Below are 18208 nucleotides of genomic sequence, written 5' to 3'. Positions count from 1 at the left end.
ACACCTATATGGATTCTCCGGCACAGTGGCAGATATGTAAATACGGGGTTTACATACCATTTCTTGCGCAATACGGTTCGAACACCTATACGGATTCTCCTGCACAGTGGCAGATATGTAAATACGGGGTTTACAAACCATTTCTTGCGCAATACGGTTCGACCACTCGAACACCTATACGGATTCTCCTGCACAGTGGCAGATATGTAAATACGGGGTTTACATACCATTTCTTGCGCAATACGGTTCGAACACTCGAACACCTATACGGATTCTCCAGCACAGTGGACGATATGTAAATACAGGGTTTACATACCAATTCTTGCGCAATACGGTTCGAACACTCGAACTCCTATACGGATTCTCCTGCACAGTGGCAGATATGTAAATACGGGGTTTACATACCATTTCTTGCGCAATACGGTTCGAACACTTGAACACCTATACGGATTCTCCTGCACAGTGGCAGATATGTAAATACGGGGTTTACATACCATTTCTTGCGCATTACGGTTCGAACACTCGAACACCTATACGGATACTCCTGCACAGTGGCAGATATGTAAATACGGGGTTTACATACCATTTCTTGCGCAATACGGTTCGAACACTCGAACACCTATACGGATTCTCCTGTACAGTGGCAGATATGTAAATACGGGGTCTACAAACCATTTCTTGCGCAATACGGTTCGAACACTAGAACACCTATACGGATTCTCCTGCACTGTGGCAGATATGTAAATACGGGGTTTACATACCATTTCTTGCGCAATACGGTTCGAACACTCGAACACCTATACGGATTCTCCGGCACAGTGGCAGATATGTAAATACGGGGTTTACATACCATTTCTTGCGCAATACGGTTCGAACACCTATACGGATTCTCCTGCACAGTGGCAGATATTTAAATACGGGGTTTACAAACCATTTCTTGCGCAATACGGTTCGACCACTCGAACACTTATACGGATTCTCCTGCACAGTGGCAGATATGTAAATACGAGGTTTACATACCATTTCTTGCGCAATACGATTCGAACACTCGAACACCTATACGGATTCTCCTGCACAGTGGCAGATATGTAAATACGGGGTTTACATACCATTTCTTGCGCATTACGGTTCGAACACTCGAACACCTATACGGATTCTACTGCACAGTGGCAGATATGTAAATACGGGGTTTACATACCATTTCTTGCGCAATACGGTTCGAACACTCGAACACCTATACGGATTCTCCTGTACAGTGGCAGATATGTAAATACGGGGTCTACAAACCATTTCTTGCGCAATACGGTTCGAACACTAGAACACCTATACGGATTCTCCTGCACTGTGGCAGATATGTAAATACGGGGTTTACATACCATTTCTTGCGCATTACGGTTCGAACACTCGAACACCTATACGGATTCTCCTGCACAGTGGCAGATTTGTAAATACGGGGTTTCCATACCATTTCTCGCGCATTACGGTTCGAACACTCGAACACCTATACGGATTCTCCTACACAGTGGCAGATATGTAAATACGGGTTTTACATACCATTTCTGGCGAATTATGGTTCGAACAATCGAACACCTATACGGATTCTCCGGCATAGTGGCAGATATGTAAATACGGGGTTTCCATACCATTTCTTGCGCATTACAGTTCGAACTCTCGAACACCGATACGGATTCTCCTGCACGGTGGCAGATATGTAAATACGGGGTTTCCATACCAATTCTTCGCATTACGGTTCGAACACTCGAACACCTATACGGATTCTCCTGCACAGTGACAGATATCTAAATACGAGGTTTCCATACCATTTCTTGCGCATTACGGTTCGAACACTCGAACACCTATACGGATTCTCCTTCACAGTGGCAGATATGTAAATACGGGGTTTACATACCATTTCTTGCGCATTACGGTTCGAACACTCGAACACCTATACGAATTCTCCTGCGCAGTGGCAGATATGTAAATACGGCGTTTACTTACCATTTCTCACGCATTACGGTTCGAACACTCGAACACCTATACGGATTCTCCTACATAGTGGCAGATATCTAAATACGGGTTTTACATACCATTTCTTGCGCATTGCGATTCGAACACTCGAACACCTATACGGATTCTCCTGCACAGTGGCAGATATGTAAATACGGGGTTTACAAACCATTTCTTGCGCAATACGGTTCGACCACTCGAACACCTATACGGATTCTCCTGCACAGTGGCAGATATGTAAATACGGGGTTTACATACCATTTCTTGCGCAATACGGTTCGAACACTCGAACCCCTATACGGATTCTCCTTCACAGTGGACGATATGTAAATACAGGGTTTACATACCAATTCTTGCGCAATACGGTTCGAACACTCGAACACCTATACGAATTCTCCTGCGCAGTGGCAGATATGTAAATACGGCGTTTACTTACCATTTCTCACGCATTACGGTTCGAACACTCGAACACCTATACGGATTCTTCTGCATAGTGGCAGATATCCAAATACGGGTTTTACATACCATTTCTTGCGCATTGCGATTCGAACACTCGAACACCTATACGGATTCTCCTGCACAGTGGCAGATATGTAAATACGGGGTTTACAAACCATTTGTTGCGCAATACGGTTCGACCACTCGAACACCTATATGGATTCTCCTGCACAGTGGCAGATATGTAAATACGGGGTTTACATACCATTTCTTGCGCAATACGGTTCGAACACTCGAACACCTATATGGATTCTCCTGCACAGTGGACGATATGTAAATACAGGGTTTACATACCAATTCTTGCGCAATACGGTTCGAACACTCGAACACCTATACGGATTCTCCTGCACTGTGGCAGAAATGTAAATACGGTATTTACAAACCATTTCTTGCGCATTACGGTTCGAGCACTCGAACACCTATACGGATTCTCCTGCACAGTGGCAGATATGTAAATACGGGGTTTACATACCATTTCTTGCGCAATACGGTTCGAACACTCGAACACCTATATGGATTCTCCTGCACAGTGGACGATATGTAAATACAGGGTTTACATACCAATTCTTGCGCAATACGGTTCGAACACTCGAACACCTATACGGATTCTCCTGCACTGTGGCAGAAATGTAAATACGGTATTTACAAACCATTTCTTGCGCATTACGGTTCGAGCACTCGAACACCTATACGGATTCTCCTGCACAGTGGCAGATATGTAAATACGGGTTTTACATACCATTTCTTGCGCATTGCGATTCGAACACTCGAACACCTATACGGATTCTCCTGCACAGTGGCAGATATGTAAATACGGGGTTTACAAACCATTTCTTGCGCAATACGGTTCGACCACTCGAACACCTATACGGATTCTCCTGCACAGTGGCAGATATGTAAATACGGGGTTTACATACCATTTCTTGCGCAATACGGTTCGAACACTCGAACACCTATACGGATTCTCCTGCACAGTGGACGATATGTAAATAAAGGGTTTACATACCAATTCTTGCGCAATACGGTTCGAACACTCGAACACCTATACGGATTCTCCTGCACAGTGGCAGATATGTAAATACGGGGTTACATACCATTTCTTGCGCAATACGGTTCGAACACCGATACGGATTCTCCTGCACAGTGGCAGATATGTAAATACGGGGTTTACAAACCATTTCTTGCGCAATACGGTTCGAACACTCGAACACCTATACGGATTCTCCTGCACAGTGGCAGATATGTAAATACGGGGTTTACATACCATTTCTTGCGCATTACGGTTCGAGCACTCGAACACCTATACGGATTCTCCTGCACAGTGGCAGATATGTAAATACGGGGTTTACATACCATTTCTTGCGCAATACGGTTCGAACACTTGAACACCTATACGGATTCTCCTGTACAGTGGCAGATATATAAATACGGCGTCTACAAACCATTTCTTGCGCAATACGGTTCGAACACTAGAACACCTATACGGATTCTCCTGCACAGTGGCAGATATGTAAATACGGCGTTTCCATACCATTTCTCGCGCATTACGGTTCGAACACTCGAACAGCTATACGGATTCTCATACACAGTGGCAGATATGTAAATACGGGTTTTACATACCATTTCTGGCGAATTACGGTTCGAACAATCGAACACCTATACGGATTCTCCTGCATAGTGGCAGATATGTAAATACGGGGTTTCCATACCATTTCTTGCGCATTACAGTTCGAACACTCGAACACCGATACGGATTCTCCTGCACGGTGGCAGATATGTAAATACGGGGTTTCCATACCATTTCTTCGCATTAAGGTTCGAACACTCGAACACCTATACGGATTCTCCTGCACAGTGACAGATATCTAAATACGGGGTTTCCATACCATTTCTTGCGCATTACGGTTCGAACACTCGAACACCTATACGGATTCTCCTTCACAGTGGCAGATATGTAAATACGGGGTTTACATACCATTTCTTGCGAATTACGGTTCGAACACTCGAACACCTATACGAATTCTCCTGCGCAGTGGCAGATATGTAAATACGGCGTTTACTTACCATTTCTCACGCATTACGGTTCGAACACTCGAACACCTATACGGATTCTTCTGCATAGTGGCAGATATCTAAATACGGGTTTTACATACCATTTCTTGCGCATTGCGATTCGAACACTCGAACACCTATACGGATTCTCCTGCACAGTGGCAGATATGTAAATACGGGGTTTACAAACCATTTCTTGCGCAATACGGTTCGACCACTCGAACACCTATATGGATTCTCCTGCACAGTGGCAGATATGTAAATACGGGGTTTACATACCATTTCTTGCGCAATACGGTTCGAACACTCGAACACCTATACGGATTCTCCTGCACAGTGGACGATATGTAAATACAGGGTTTACATACCAATTCTTGCGCAATACGGTTCGAACACTCGAACACCTATACGGATTCTCCTGCACTGTGGCAGAAATGTAAATACGGGATTTACATACCATTTCTTGCGCATTACGGTTCGAGCACTCGAACACCTATACGGATTCTATTGCACAGTGGCAGATATGTAAATACGGGGTTTCCATACCATTTCTCGCGCATTACGGTTTGAACACTCGAACACCTATACGGATTCTCCTACACAGTGGCAGATATGTAAATACGGGTTTTACATACCATTTCTGGCGAATTACGGTTCCAACAATCGAACACCTATACGGATTCTCCTGCATAGTGGCAGATATGTAAATACGGGGTTTCCATACCATTTCTTGCGCATTACAGTTCGAACACTCGAACACCGATACGGATTCTCCTGCACAGTGGCAGATATGTAAATACGGGGTTTCCATACCATTTCTTCGCATTACGGTTCGAACACTCGAACACCTATACGGATTCTCCTGCACAGTGACAGATATCTAAATACGAGGTTTCCATACCATTTCTTGCGCATTACGGTTCGAACACTCGAACACCTATACGGATTCTCCGGCACAGTGGCAGATATGTAAATACGGGGTTTACATACCATTTCTTGCGCAATACGGTTCGAACACCTATACGGATTCTCCTGCACAGTGGCAGATATGTAAATACGGGATTTACAAACCATTTCTTGCGCAATACGGTTCGACCACTCGAACACCTATACGGATTCTCCTGCACAGTGACAGATATGTAAATACGGGGTTTACATACCATTTCTTGCGCAATACGGTTCGAACACTCGAACACCTATACGGATTCTCCTGCATAGTGGACGATATGTAAATAAAGGGTTTACATACCAATTCTTGCGCAATACGGTTCGAACACTCGAACACCTATACGGATTCTCCTGCACAGTGGCAGATATGTAAATACGGGGTTTACATACCATTTCTTGCGCAATACGGTTCGAACACCTATACGGATTCTCCTCCACAGTGGCAGATATGTAAATACGGGGTTTACAAACCATTTCTTGCGCAATACGGTTCGAACACTCGAACACCTATACAGATTCTCTTGCACAGTGGCAGATATGTAAATACGGGGTTTACATACCATTTCTTGCACATTACGGTTCGAGCACTCGAACACCTATACGGATTCTCCTGCACAGTGGCAGATATGTAAATACGGGGTTTACATACCATTTCTTGCGCAATACGGTTCGAACACTTGAACACCTATACGGATTTTCCTGTACAGTGGCAGATATATAAATACGGGGTCTACAAACCATTTCTTGCGCAATACGGTTCGAACACTAGAACACCTATACGGATTCTCCTGCACAGTGGCAGATATGTAAATACGGGGTTTCCATACCATTTCTCGCGCATTACGGTTCGAACACTCGAACACCTATAAGGATTCTCATACACAGTGGCAGATATGTAAATACGGGTTTTACATACCATTTCTGGCGAATTACGGTTCGAACAATCGAACACCTATACGGATTCTCCTACATAGTGGCAGATATGTAAATACGGGGTTTCCATACCATTTCTTGCGCGTTACAGTTCGAACACTCGAACACCGATACGGATTCTCCTGCACGGTGGCAGATATGTAAATACGGGGTTTCCATACCATTTCTTCGCATTACGGTTCGAACACTCGAACACCTATACGGATTCTCCTGCACAGTGACAGATATCTAAATACGGGGTTTCCATACCATTTCTTGCGCATTACGGTTCGAACACTCGAACACCTATACGGATTCTCCTTCACAGTGGCAGATATGTAAATACGGGGTTTACATACCATTTCTTGCGCATTACGGTTCGAACACTCGAACACCTATACGAATTCTCCTGCGCAGTGGCAGATATGTAAATACGGCGTTTACTTACCATTTCTCACGCATTACGGTTCGAACACTCGAACACCTATACGGATTCTTCTGCATAGTGGCAAATATCTAAATACGGGTTTTACATACCATTTCTTGCGCATTGCGATTCGAACACTCGAACACCAATACGGATTCTCCTGCACAGTGGCAGATATGTAAATACGGGGTTTACAAACCATTTCTTGCGCAATACGGTTCGACCACTCGAACACCTATATGGATTCTCCTGCACAGTGGCAGATATGTAAATACGGGGTTTACATACCATTTCTTGCGCAATACGGTTCGAACACTCGAACACCTACACGGATTCTCCTACACAGTGGACGATATGTAAATACAGGGTTTACATACCAATTCTTGCGCAACACGGTTCGAACACTCGAACACCTATACGGATTCTCCTGCACCGTGGCAGAAATGTAAATACGGGATTTACATACCATTTCTTGCGCATTACGGTTCGAGCACTTGAACACCTATACGGATTCTCCTGCACAGTGGCAGATATGTAAATACGGGGTTTCCATACCATTTCTCGCGCATTACAGTTCGAACACTCGAACACCTATACGGATTCTCCTACACAGTGGCAGACATGTAAATACGGGTTTTACATACCATTTCTGGCGAATTACGGTTCCAACAATCGAACACCTATACGGATTCTCCTGCATAGTGGCAGATATGTAAATACGGGGTTTCCATACCATTTCTTGCGCATTACAGTTCGAACACTCGAACACCGATACGGATTCTCCTGCACAGTGGCAAATATGTAAATACGGGGTTTCCATACCATTTCTTCGCATTACGGTTCGAACACTCGAACACCTATACGGATTCTCCTGCACAGTGACAGATATCTAAATACAAGGTTTCCATACCATTTCTTGCGCATTACGGTTCGAACACTCGAACACCTATACGGATTCTCCGGCACAGTGGCAGATATGTAAATACGGGGTTTACATACCATTTCTTGCGCAATACGGTTCAAACACCTATACGGATTCTCCTGCACAGTGGCAGATATGTAAATACGGGGTTTACAAACCATTTCTTGCGCAATACGGTTCGACCACTCGAACACCTATACGGATTCTCCTGCACAGGGACAGATATGTAAATACGGGGTTTACATACCATTTCTTGCGCAATACGGTTCGAACACTCGAACACCTATACGGATTCTCCTGCACAGTGGCAGATATGTAAATACGGGGTTTACATACCATTTCTTGCGCAATACGGTTCGAACACCTATACGGATTCTCCTGCACAGTGGCAGATATGTAAATACGGGGTTTACAAACCATTTCTTGCGCAATACGGTTCGAACACTCGAACACCTATACGGATTCTCCTGCACAGTGGCAGATATGTAAATACGGGGTTTACATACCATTTCTTGCACATTACGGTTCGAGCACTCGAACATCTATACGGATTCTCCTGCACAGTGGCAGATATGTAAATACGGGGTTTACATACCATTTCTTGCGCAATACGGTTCGAACACTTGAACACCTATACGGATTCTCCTGTACAGTGGCAGATATATAAATACGGGGTCTACAAACCATTTCTTGCGCAATACGGTTCGAACACTAGAACACCTATACGGATTCTCCTGCACAGTGGCAGATATGTAAATACGGGGTTTCCATACCATTTCTCACGCATTACGGTTCGAACACTCGAACACCTATACGGATTCTCCTACACAGTGGCAGATATGTAAATACGGGTTTTACATACCATTTCTTGCGAATTACGGTTCGAACAATCGAACACCTATACGGATTCTCCTGCATAGTGGCATATATGTAAATACGGGGTTTCCACAACATTTCTTGCGCATTACAGTTCGAACACTCGAACACCGATACGGATTCTCCTGCACGGTGGCAGATATATAAATACGGGGTTTCCATACCATTTCTTCGCATTACGGTTCGAACACTCGAACACCTATACGGATTCTCCTGCACAGTGACAGATATCTAAATACGGGGTTTCCATACCATTTCTTGCGCATTACGGTTCGAACACTCGAACACCTATACGGATTCTCCTTCACAGTGGCAGATATGTAAATACGGGGTTTACATACCATTTCTTGCGCATTACGGTTCGAACACTCGAACACCTATACGAATTCTCCTGCGCAGTGGCAGATATGTAAATACGGCGTTTACTTACCATTTCTCACGCAGTACGGTTCGAAGACTCGAACACCTATACGGATTCTTCTACATAGTGGCAGATATCTAAATACGGGTTTTACATACCATTTCTTGCGCATTGCGATTCGAACACTCGAACACCTATACGGATTCTCCTGCACAGTGGCAGATATGTAAATACGGGGATTACAAACCATTTCTTGCGCAATACGGTTCGACCACTCGAACAACTATATGGATTCTCCTGCACAGTGGCAGATATGTAAATACGGGGTTTACATACCATTTCTTGCGCAATACGGTTCGAACACTCGAACACCTATACAGATTCTCCTGCACAGTGGACGATATGTAAATACAGGGTTTACATACCAATTCTTGCGCAATACGGTTCGAACACTCGAACACCTATACGGATTCTCCTGCACAGTGACAGATATGTAAATACGGGGTTTGCATACCATTTCTTGCGCAATACGGTTCGAACACCTGTACGGATTCTCCTGCACAGTGGCAGATATGTAAATACGGGGTTTACAAACCATTTCTTGCGCAATACGGTTCGAACACTCGAACACCTATACGGATTCTCCTGCACAGTGGCAGATATGTAAATACGGGGTTTACATACCATTTCTTGCGCATTACGGTTCGAACACTCGAACACCTATACGGATTCTCCTGCACAGTGGCAGATATGTAAATACGGGGTTTACATACCATTTCTTGCGGAATACGGTTCGAACACTCGAACACCTATACGGATTCTCCTGTACAGTGGCAGATATGTAAATACGGGGTCTACAAACCATTTCTTGCGCAATACGGTTCGAACACTAGAACACCTATACGGATTCTCCTGCACTGTGGCAGATATGTAAATACGGGATTTACATACCATTTCTTGCGCATTACGGTTCGAACACTCGAACACCTATACGGATTCTCCTGCACAGTGGCAGATATGTAAATACGGGGTTTCCATATCATTTCTCGCGCATTACGGTTCGAACACTCGAACACCTATACGGATTCTCCTACACAGTGGCAGATATGTAAATACGGGTTTTACATACCATTTCTGGCGAATTACGGTTCGAACAATCTAACACCTATACGGATTCTCCTGCATAGTGGCAGATATGTAAATACGGGGTTTCCATACCATTTCTTGTGCATTATAGTTCGAACACTCGAACACCGATACGGATTCTCCTGCACAGTGGCAGATATGTAAATACGGGGTTTCCATACCATTTCTTCGAATTACGGTTCGAACACTCGAACACCTATACGGATTCTCCTGCACAGTGACAGATATCTAAATACGGGGTTTCCATACCATTTCTTGCGCATTACGGTTCGAACACTCGAACACCTATACGGATTCTCCGGCACAGTGGCAGATATGTAAATACGGGGTTTACATACCATTTCTTGCGCAATACGGTTCGAACACCTATACGGATTCTCCTGCACAGTGGCAGATATGTAAATACGGGGTTTACAAACCATTTCTTGCGCAATACGGTTCGACCACTCGAACACCTATACGGATTCTCCTGCACAGTGGCAGATATGTAAATACGGGGTTTACATACCATTTCTTGCGCAATACGGTTCGAACACTCGAACACCTATACGGATTCTCCAGCACAGTGGACGATATGTAAATACAGGGTTTACATACCAATTCTTGCGCAATACGGTTCGAACACTCGAACTCCTATGCGGATTCTCCTGCGCAGTGGCAGATATGTAAATACGGGGTTTACATACCATTTCTTGCGCAATACGGTTCGAACACCTATACAGATTCTCCTGCACAGTGGAAGATATGTAAATACGGGGTTTACAAACCATTTCTTGCGCAATACGGTTAAAACACTCGAACACCTATACGGATTCTCCTGCACAGTGGCAGATATGTAAATACGGGGTTTACATACCATTTCTTGCGCATTACGGTTCGAACATTCGAACACCTATACGGATTCTCCTGCACAGTGGCAGATATGTAAATACGGGGTTTACATACCATTTCTTGCGCATTACGGTTCAAACACTCGAACACCTATACGGATTCTCCTGCACAGTGGCAGATATGTAAATACGGGGTTTACATACCATTTCTTGCGCAATTCGGTTCGAACACTCGAACACCTATACGGATTCTCCTGTACAGTGGCAGATATGTAAATACGGGGTCTACAAACCATTTCTTGCGCATTACAGTTCGAACACTCGAACACCGATACGGATTCTCCTGCACTGTGGCAGATATGTAAATACGGGATTTACATACCATTTCTTGCGCATTACGGTTCGAGCAGTCGAACACCTATACGGATTCTCCTGCACAGTGGCAGATATGTAAATACGGGGTTTCCATACCATTTCTCGCGCATTACGGTTCGAACACTCGAACACCTATACGGATTCTCCTGCACAGTGGCAGATATGTAAATACGGGTTGTACATACCATTTATGGCGAATTACGGTTCGAACAATCGAACACCTATACGGATTCTCCTGCATAGTGGCAGATATGTAAATACGGGGTTTCCATACCATTTCTTGCGTATTACAGTTCGAACACTCGAACACCGATACGGATTCTCCTGCACAGTGGCAGATATGTAAATACGGGGTTTCCATACCATTTCTTCGCATTACGGTTCGAACACTCGAACACCTATACGGATTCTCCTGCACAGTGACAGATATCTAAATACGGGGTTTCCATACCATTTCTTGCGCATTACGGTTCGAACACTCGAACACCTATACGGATTCTCCGGCACAGTGGCAGATATGTAAATACGGGGTTTACATACCATTTCTTGCGCAATACGGTTCGAACACCTATACGGATTCTCCTGCACAGTGGCAGATATGTAAATACGGGGTTTACAAACCATTTCTTGCGCTATACGGTTCGACCACTCGAACACCTATACGGATTCTCCTGCACAGTGGCAGATATGTAAATACGAGGTTTACGTACCATTTCTTGCGCAATACGGTTCGAACACTCGAACACCTATACGGATTCTCCTGCACAGTGGACGATATGTAAATACAGGGTTTACATACCAATTCTTGCGCAATACGGTTCGAACACTCGAACACCTATACGGATTCTCCTGCACAGTGGCAGATATGTAAATACGGGGTTTACATACCATTTCTTGCGCAATACGGTTCGAACACCTATACGGATTCTCCTGCACAGTGGCAGATATGTAAATACGGGGTTTACAAACCATTTCTTGCGCAATACGGTTCGAACACTCGAACACCTATACGGATTCTCCTGCACAGTGGCAGATATGTAAATACGGGGCTTACATACCATTTCTTGCGCATTACGGTTCGAACACTCGAACACCTATACGGATTCTCCTGCACCGTGGCAGATATGTAAATACGGGGTTTACATACCATTTCTTGCGCAATACGGTTCGAACACTCGAACACCTATACGGATTCTCCTATACAGTGGCAGATATATAAATACGGGGTCTACAAACCATTTCTTGCGCAATACGGTTCGAACACTAGAACACCTATACGGATTCTCCTGCACTGTGGCAGATATGTAAATACGGGGTTTACATACCATTTCTTGCGCATTACGATTCGAACACTCGAACACCTATACGGATTCTCCTGCACAGTGGCAGATATGTAAATACGGGGTTTCCATACCATTTCTCGCGCATTACGGTTCGAACACTCGAACACCTATACGGATTCTCCTACACAGCGGCAGATATGTAAATACGGGTTTTACATACCATTTCTTGCGAATTACGGTTCGAACAATCGAACACCTATACGGATTCTCCTGCATAGTGGCAGATATGTAAATACGGGGTTTCCATACCATTTCTTGCGCATTACAGTTCGAACACTCGAACACCGATACGGATTCTCCTGCACGGTGGCAGATATGTAAATACGGGGTTTCCATACCATTTCTTCGCATTACGGTTCGAACACTCGAACACCTGTACGGATTCTCCTGCACAGTGACAGATATCTAAAAACGGGGTTTCCATACCATTTCTTGCGCATTACGGTTCGAACACTCGAACACCTATACGGATTCTCCTTCACAGTGGCAGATATCTAAATACGGGGTTTACATACCATTTCTTGCGCATTACGGTTCGAACACTCGAACACCTATACGAATTCTCCTGCGCAGTGGCAGATATGTAAATACGGCGTTTACTTACCATTTCTCACGCATTACGGTTCGAACACTCGAACACCTATACGGATTCTCCTGCATAGTGGCAGATATCTAAATACGGGTTTTACATACCATTTCTTGCGCATTGCGATTCGAACACTCGAACACCTATTCGGATTCTCCTGCACAGTGGCAGATATGTAAATACGGGATTTACATACCATTTCTGGCGAATTACGGTTCGAACACTCGAACACCTTTACGGATTCTCCTCCATAGTGGCAGATATGTAAATACGGGGTTTCCATACCATTTGTTGCGCATTACGGTTCGAACACTCGAACACCAATACGGATTCTCCTGCACAGTGGCAGATACGTAAATACGGGGTTTACATACCATTTCTTGCGCATTACGGTTCGAACACTCGAACACCTATACGGATTCTCCTGCACAGTGGCAGATATGTAAATACGGCGTTTCCTTACCATTTCTCACGCATTACGGTTCGAACACTCGAACACCTATACAGATTCTCCTGCACAGTGGCAGATATGTAAACACGGGATTTACATACCATTTCTCACGCATTACAGTTCGAACGTCGAACACCTATACGGATTCTCCTGCACAGTGGCAGATATGTAAATACGGGGTTTACATACCATTTCTTGCGCAATACGGTTCGAACACTCGAACACCTAGACGGATTCTCCTGCACAGTGGCAGATATGTAAATACGGGGTTTACATACCATTTCTTGCGCATTACGGTTCGAACACTCGAACACCTATACGGATTCTCCTGCACAGTGGCAGATATGTAAATACGGGGTTTACATACCATTTCTTGCGCAATACGGTTCGAACACTCGAACACCTATATGGATTCTTCTGCACAGTGGCAGATATGAAAATACCAGGTTTACATAACATTTCTTGCGCATTACGGTTCGAACACTCAAACACCTATACGGATTCTCCAGCACAATGGCAGATATGTAAATACGGGGTTTCCATACCATTTCTCGCGCATTACGGTTCGAACACTCGAACACCTATACGGATTCTCCTGCACAGTGGCAGATATGTAAATACGGGGTTTCCATACCATTTCTTGCGCATTACGGTTCGAACACTCGAACATCTATACGGATTCTCCTGCACAGTGACAGATATCTAAATACGGGGATTCCATACCATTTCTTGCGCATTACGGTTCGAGCACTCGAACACCTATACGGATTCTCCATCACAGTGGCAGATATGTAAATACGGGGTTTACATACCATTTCTTGCGCATTACGGTTCGAACACTCGAACACCTATACGAATTCTCCTGCACAGTGGCAGATATGTAAATACGACGTTTACTTACCATTTCTCACGCATTACGGTTCGAACACTCGAACACCTATACGGATTCTCCTGCACAGCGGCAGATATGTAAATACGCGTTTTACATACCATTTCTCACGCATTACGGTTCGAACGTCGAACACCTATACGGATTCTCCTGCACAGTGGCAGATATGTAAATACGGGGTTTACATACCATTTCTTGCGCATTACGGTTCGAACACTCGAACACCTATACGGATTCTCCTGCACCGTGGCAGATATGTAAATACGGGGTTTACATACCATTTTTTGCGCAATACGGTTCGAACACTCGAACACCTATACGGATTCTCCTGTACAGTGGCAGATATGTAAATACGGGGTCTACAAACCATTTCTTGCGCAATACGGTTCGAACACTAGAACACCTATACGGATTCTCCTGCACTGTGGCAGATATGTAAATACGGGGTTTACATACCATTTCTTGCGCAATACGGTTCGAACACTCGAACACCTATACGGATTCTCGGGCACAGTGGCAGATATGTAAATACGGGGTTTACATACCATTTCTTGCGCAATACGGTTCGAACACCTATACGGATTCTCCTGCACAGTGGCAGATATGTAAATACGGGGTTTACAAACCATTTCTTGCGCAATACGGTTCGACCACTCGAACACCTATACGGATTCTCCTTCACAGTGGCAGATATGTAAATACGGGGTTTACATACCATTTCTTGCGCAATACGGTTCGAACACTCGAACACCTATATGGATTCTCCTGCACAGTGGACGATATATAAATACAGGGTTTACATACCAATTCTTGCGCAATACGGTTCGAACACTCGAACACCTATACGGATTCTCCTGCACAGTGGCTGATATGTAAATACGGGGTTTACATACCATTTCTTGCGCAATACGGTTCGAACACCTATACGGATTCTCCTGCACAGTGGCAGATATGTAAATACGGGGTTTACAAACCATTTCTTGCGCAATACGGTTCGAACACTCGAACACCTATACGGATTCTCCTGCACAGTGGTAGATATGTAAATACGGGGTTTACATACCATTTCTTGCGCATTACGGTTCGAACACTCGAACACCTATACGGATTCTCCTGCAAAGTGGCAGATATGTAAATACGGGGTTTCCATACCATTTCTTGCGCATTACAGTTCGAAAACTCGAACACCGATACGGATTCTCCTGCACAGTGGCAGATATGTAAATACGGGGTTTCCATACCATTTCTTCGCATTACGGTTCGAACACTCGAACACCTATACGGATTCTCCTGCACAGTGACAGATATCTAAATACGGGGTTTCCATTCCATTTCTTGCGCATTACGGTTCGAACACTCGAACACCTATACGGATTCTCCGGCACAGTGGCAGATATGTAAATACGGGGTTGACATACCATTTCTTGCGCAATACGGTTCGAACACCTATACGGATTCTCCTGCACAGTGGCAGATATGTAAATACGGGGTTTACAAACCATTTCTTGCGCAATACGGTTCGACCACTCGAACACCTATAAGGATTCTCCTGCACAGTGGCAGATATGTAAATACGGGGTTTACATACCATTTCTTGCGCAATACGGTTCGAACACTCGAACACCTATACGGATTCTCCTGCACAGTGGACGATATGTAAATACAGGGTTTACATACCAATTCTTGCGCAATACGGTTCGAACACTCGAACACCTATACGGATTCTCCTGCACAGTGGCAGATATGTAAATACGGGGTTTACAAACCATTTCTTGCGCAATACGGTTCGAACACCTATACGGATTCTCCTGCACAGTGGCAGATATGTAAATACGGGGTTTACAAACCATTTCTTGCGCAATACGGTTCGAACACTCGAACTCCTATACGGATTCTCCTGCACAGTGGCAGATATGTAAATACGGGGTTTACATACCATTTCTTGCGCATTACGGTTCGAACACTCGAACACCTATACGGATTCTCCTGCACAGTGGCAGATATGTAAATACGGGGTTTACATACCATTTCTTGCGCAATACGGTTCGAACACTCGAACACCTATACGGATTCTCCTGTACAGTGGCAGATATGTAAATACGGGGTCTACAAACCATTTCTTGCGCAATACGGTTCGAACACTAGAACACCTATACGGATTCTCCTGCACTGTGGCAGATATGTAAATACGGGGTTTACATACCATTTCTTGCGCATTACGGTTCGAACACACGAACACCTATACGGATTCTCCTGCACAGTGGCAGATATGTAAATACGGGGTTTCCATACCATTTCTCGCGCATTACGGTTCGAACACTCGAACACCTATACGGATTCTCTTGCACAGTTGCAGATATGTAAATACGGGTTTTACATACCATTTCTGGCGAATTACGGTTCGAACAATCGAACACCTATACGGATTCTCCTGCATAGTGGCAGATATGTAAATACGGGGTTTCCATACCATTTCTTGCGCATTACAGTTCGAACACTCGAACACCGATACGGATTCTAATGCACAGTGGCAGATATGTAAATACGGGGTTTCCATACCATTTCTTCGCATTACGGTTCGAACACTCGAAAACCTATACGGATTCTCCTGCACAGTGACAGATATCTAAATACGGGGTTTCCATACCATTTCTTGCGCATTACGGATCGAACACTCGAACACCTATACGGATTCTCCGGCACAGTGGCAGATATGTAAATACGGGGTTTACATACCATTTCTTGCGAAATACGGTTCGAACACTCGAACACCTATACGGATTCTCCTGCACAGTGGCAGATATGTAAATACGGCGTTTACTTACCATTTCTCACGCATTACGGTTCGAACACTCGAACACCTATACGGATTCTCCTGCACAGTGGCAGATATGTAAACACGGGATTTACATACCATTTCTCACGCATTACGGTTCGAACGTCGAACACCTATACGGATTCTCCAGTACAGTGGCAGATATGTAAATACGGGGTTTCCATACCATTTGTTGCGCATTACGGTTCGAACACTCGAACACCTATACGGATTCTCCTGCACAGTGGCAGATACGTAAATACGGGGTTTACATACCATTTCTTGCGCATTACGGTTCGAACACTCGAACACCTATACGGATTCTCCTGCACAGTGGCAGATATGTAAATACGGGGTTTACATACCATTTCTTGCGCAATACGGTTCGAACACTCGAACACCTATATGGATTCTTCTGCACAGTGGTAGATATGAAAATACCGGGTTTACATAACATTTCTTGCGCATTACGGTTCGAACACTCGAACACCTATACGGATTCTCCAGCACAATGGCAGATATGTAAATACGGGGTTTCCATACCATTTCTCGCGCATTACGGTTCGAACACTCGAACACCTATACGGATTCTCCTGCACAGTGGCAGATATGTAAATACGGCGTTTACTTACCATTTCTCACGCATTACGGTTCGAACACTCGAACACCTATACGGATTCTCCTGCACAGCGACAGATATGTAAATACGCGTTTTACATACCATTTCTCACGCATTACGGTTCGAACGTCGAACACCTATACGGATTCTC

The sequence above is a fragment of the Camellia sinensis genome, chromosome 14, assembly GCF_055761805.1.
Source record: "Camellia sinensis isolate YWXY chromosome 14, ASM5576180v1, whole genome shotgun sequence".
NCBI classification, from domain to species: Eukaryota; Viridiplantae; Streptophyta; class Magnoliopsida; order Ericales; family Theaceae; genus Camellia; species Camellia sinensis.
The sequence above is the reverse complement of the archived record's forward strand: the minus strand, read 5'-3'. Positions refer to the sequence as shown.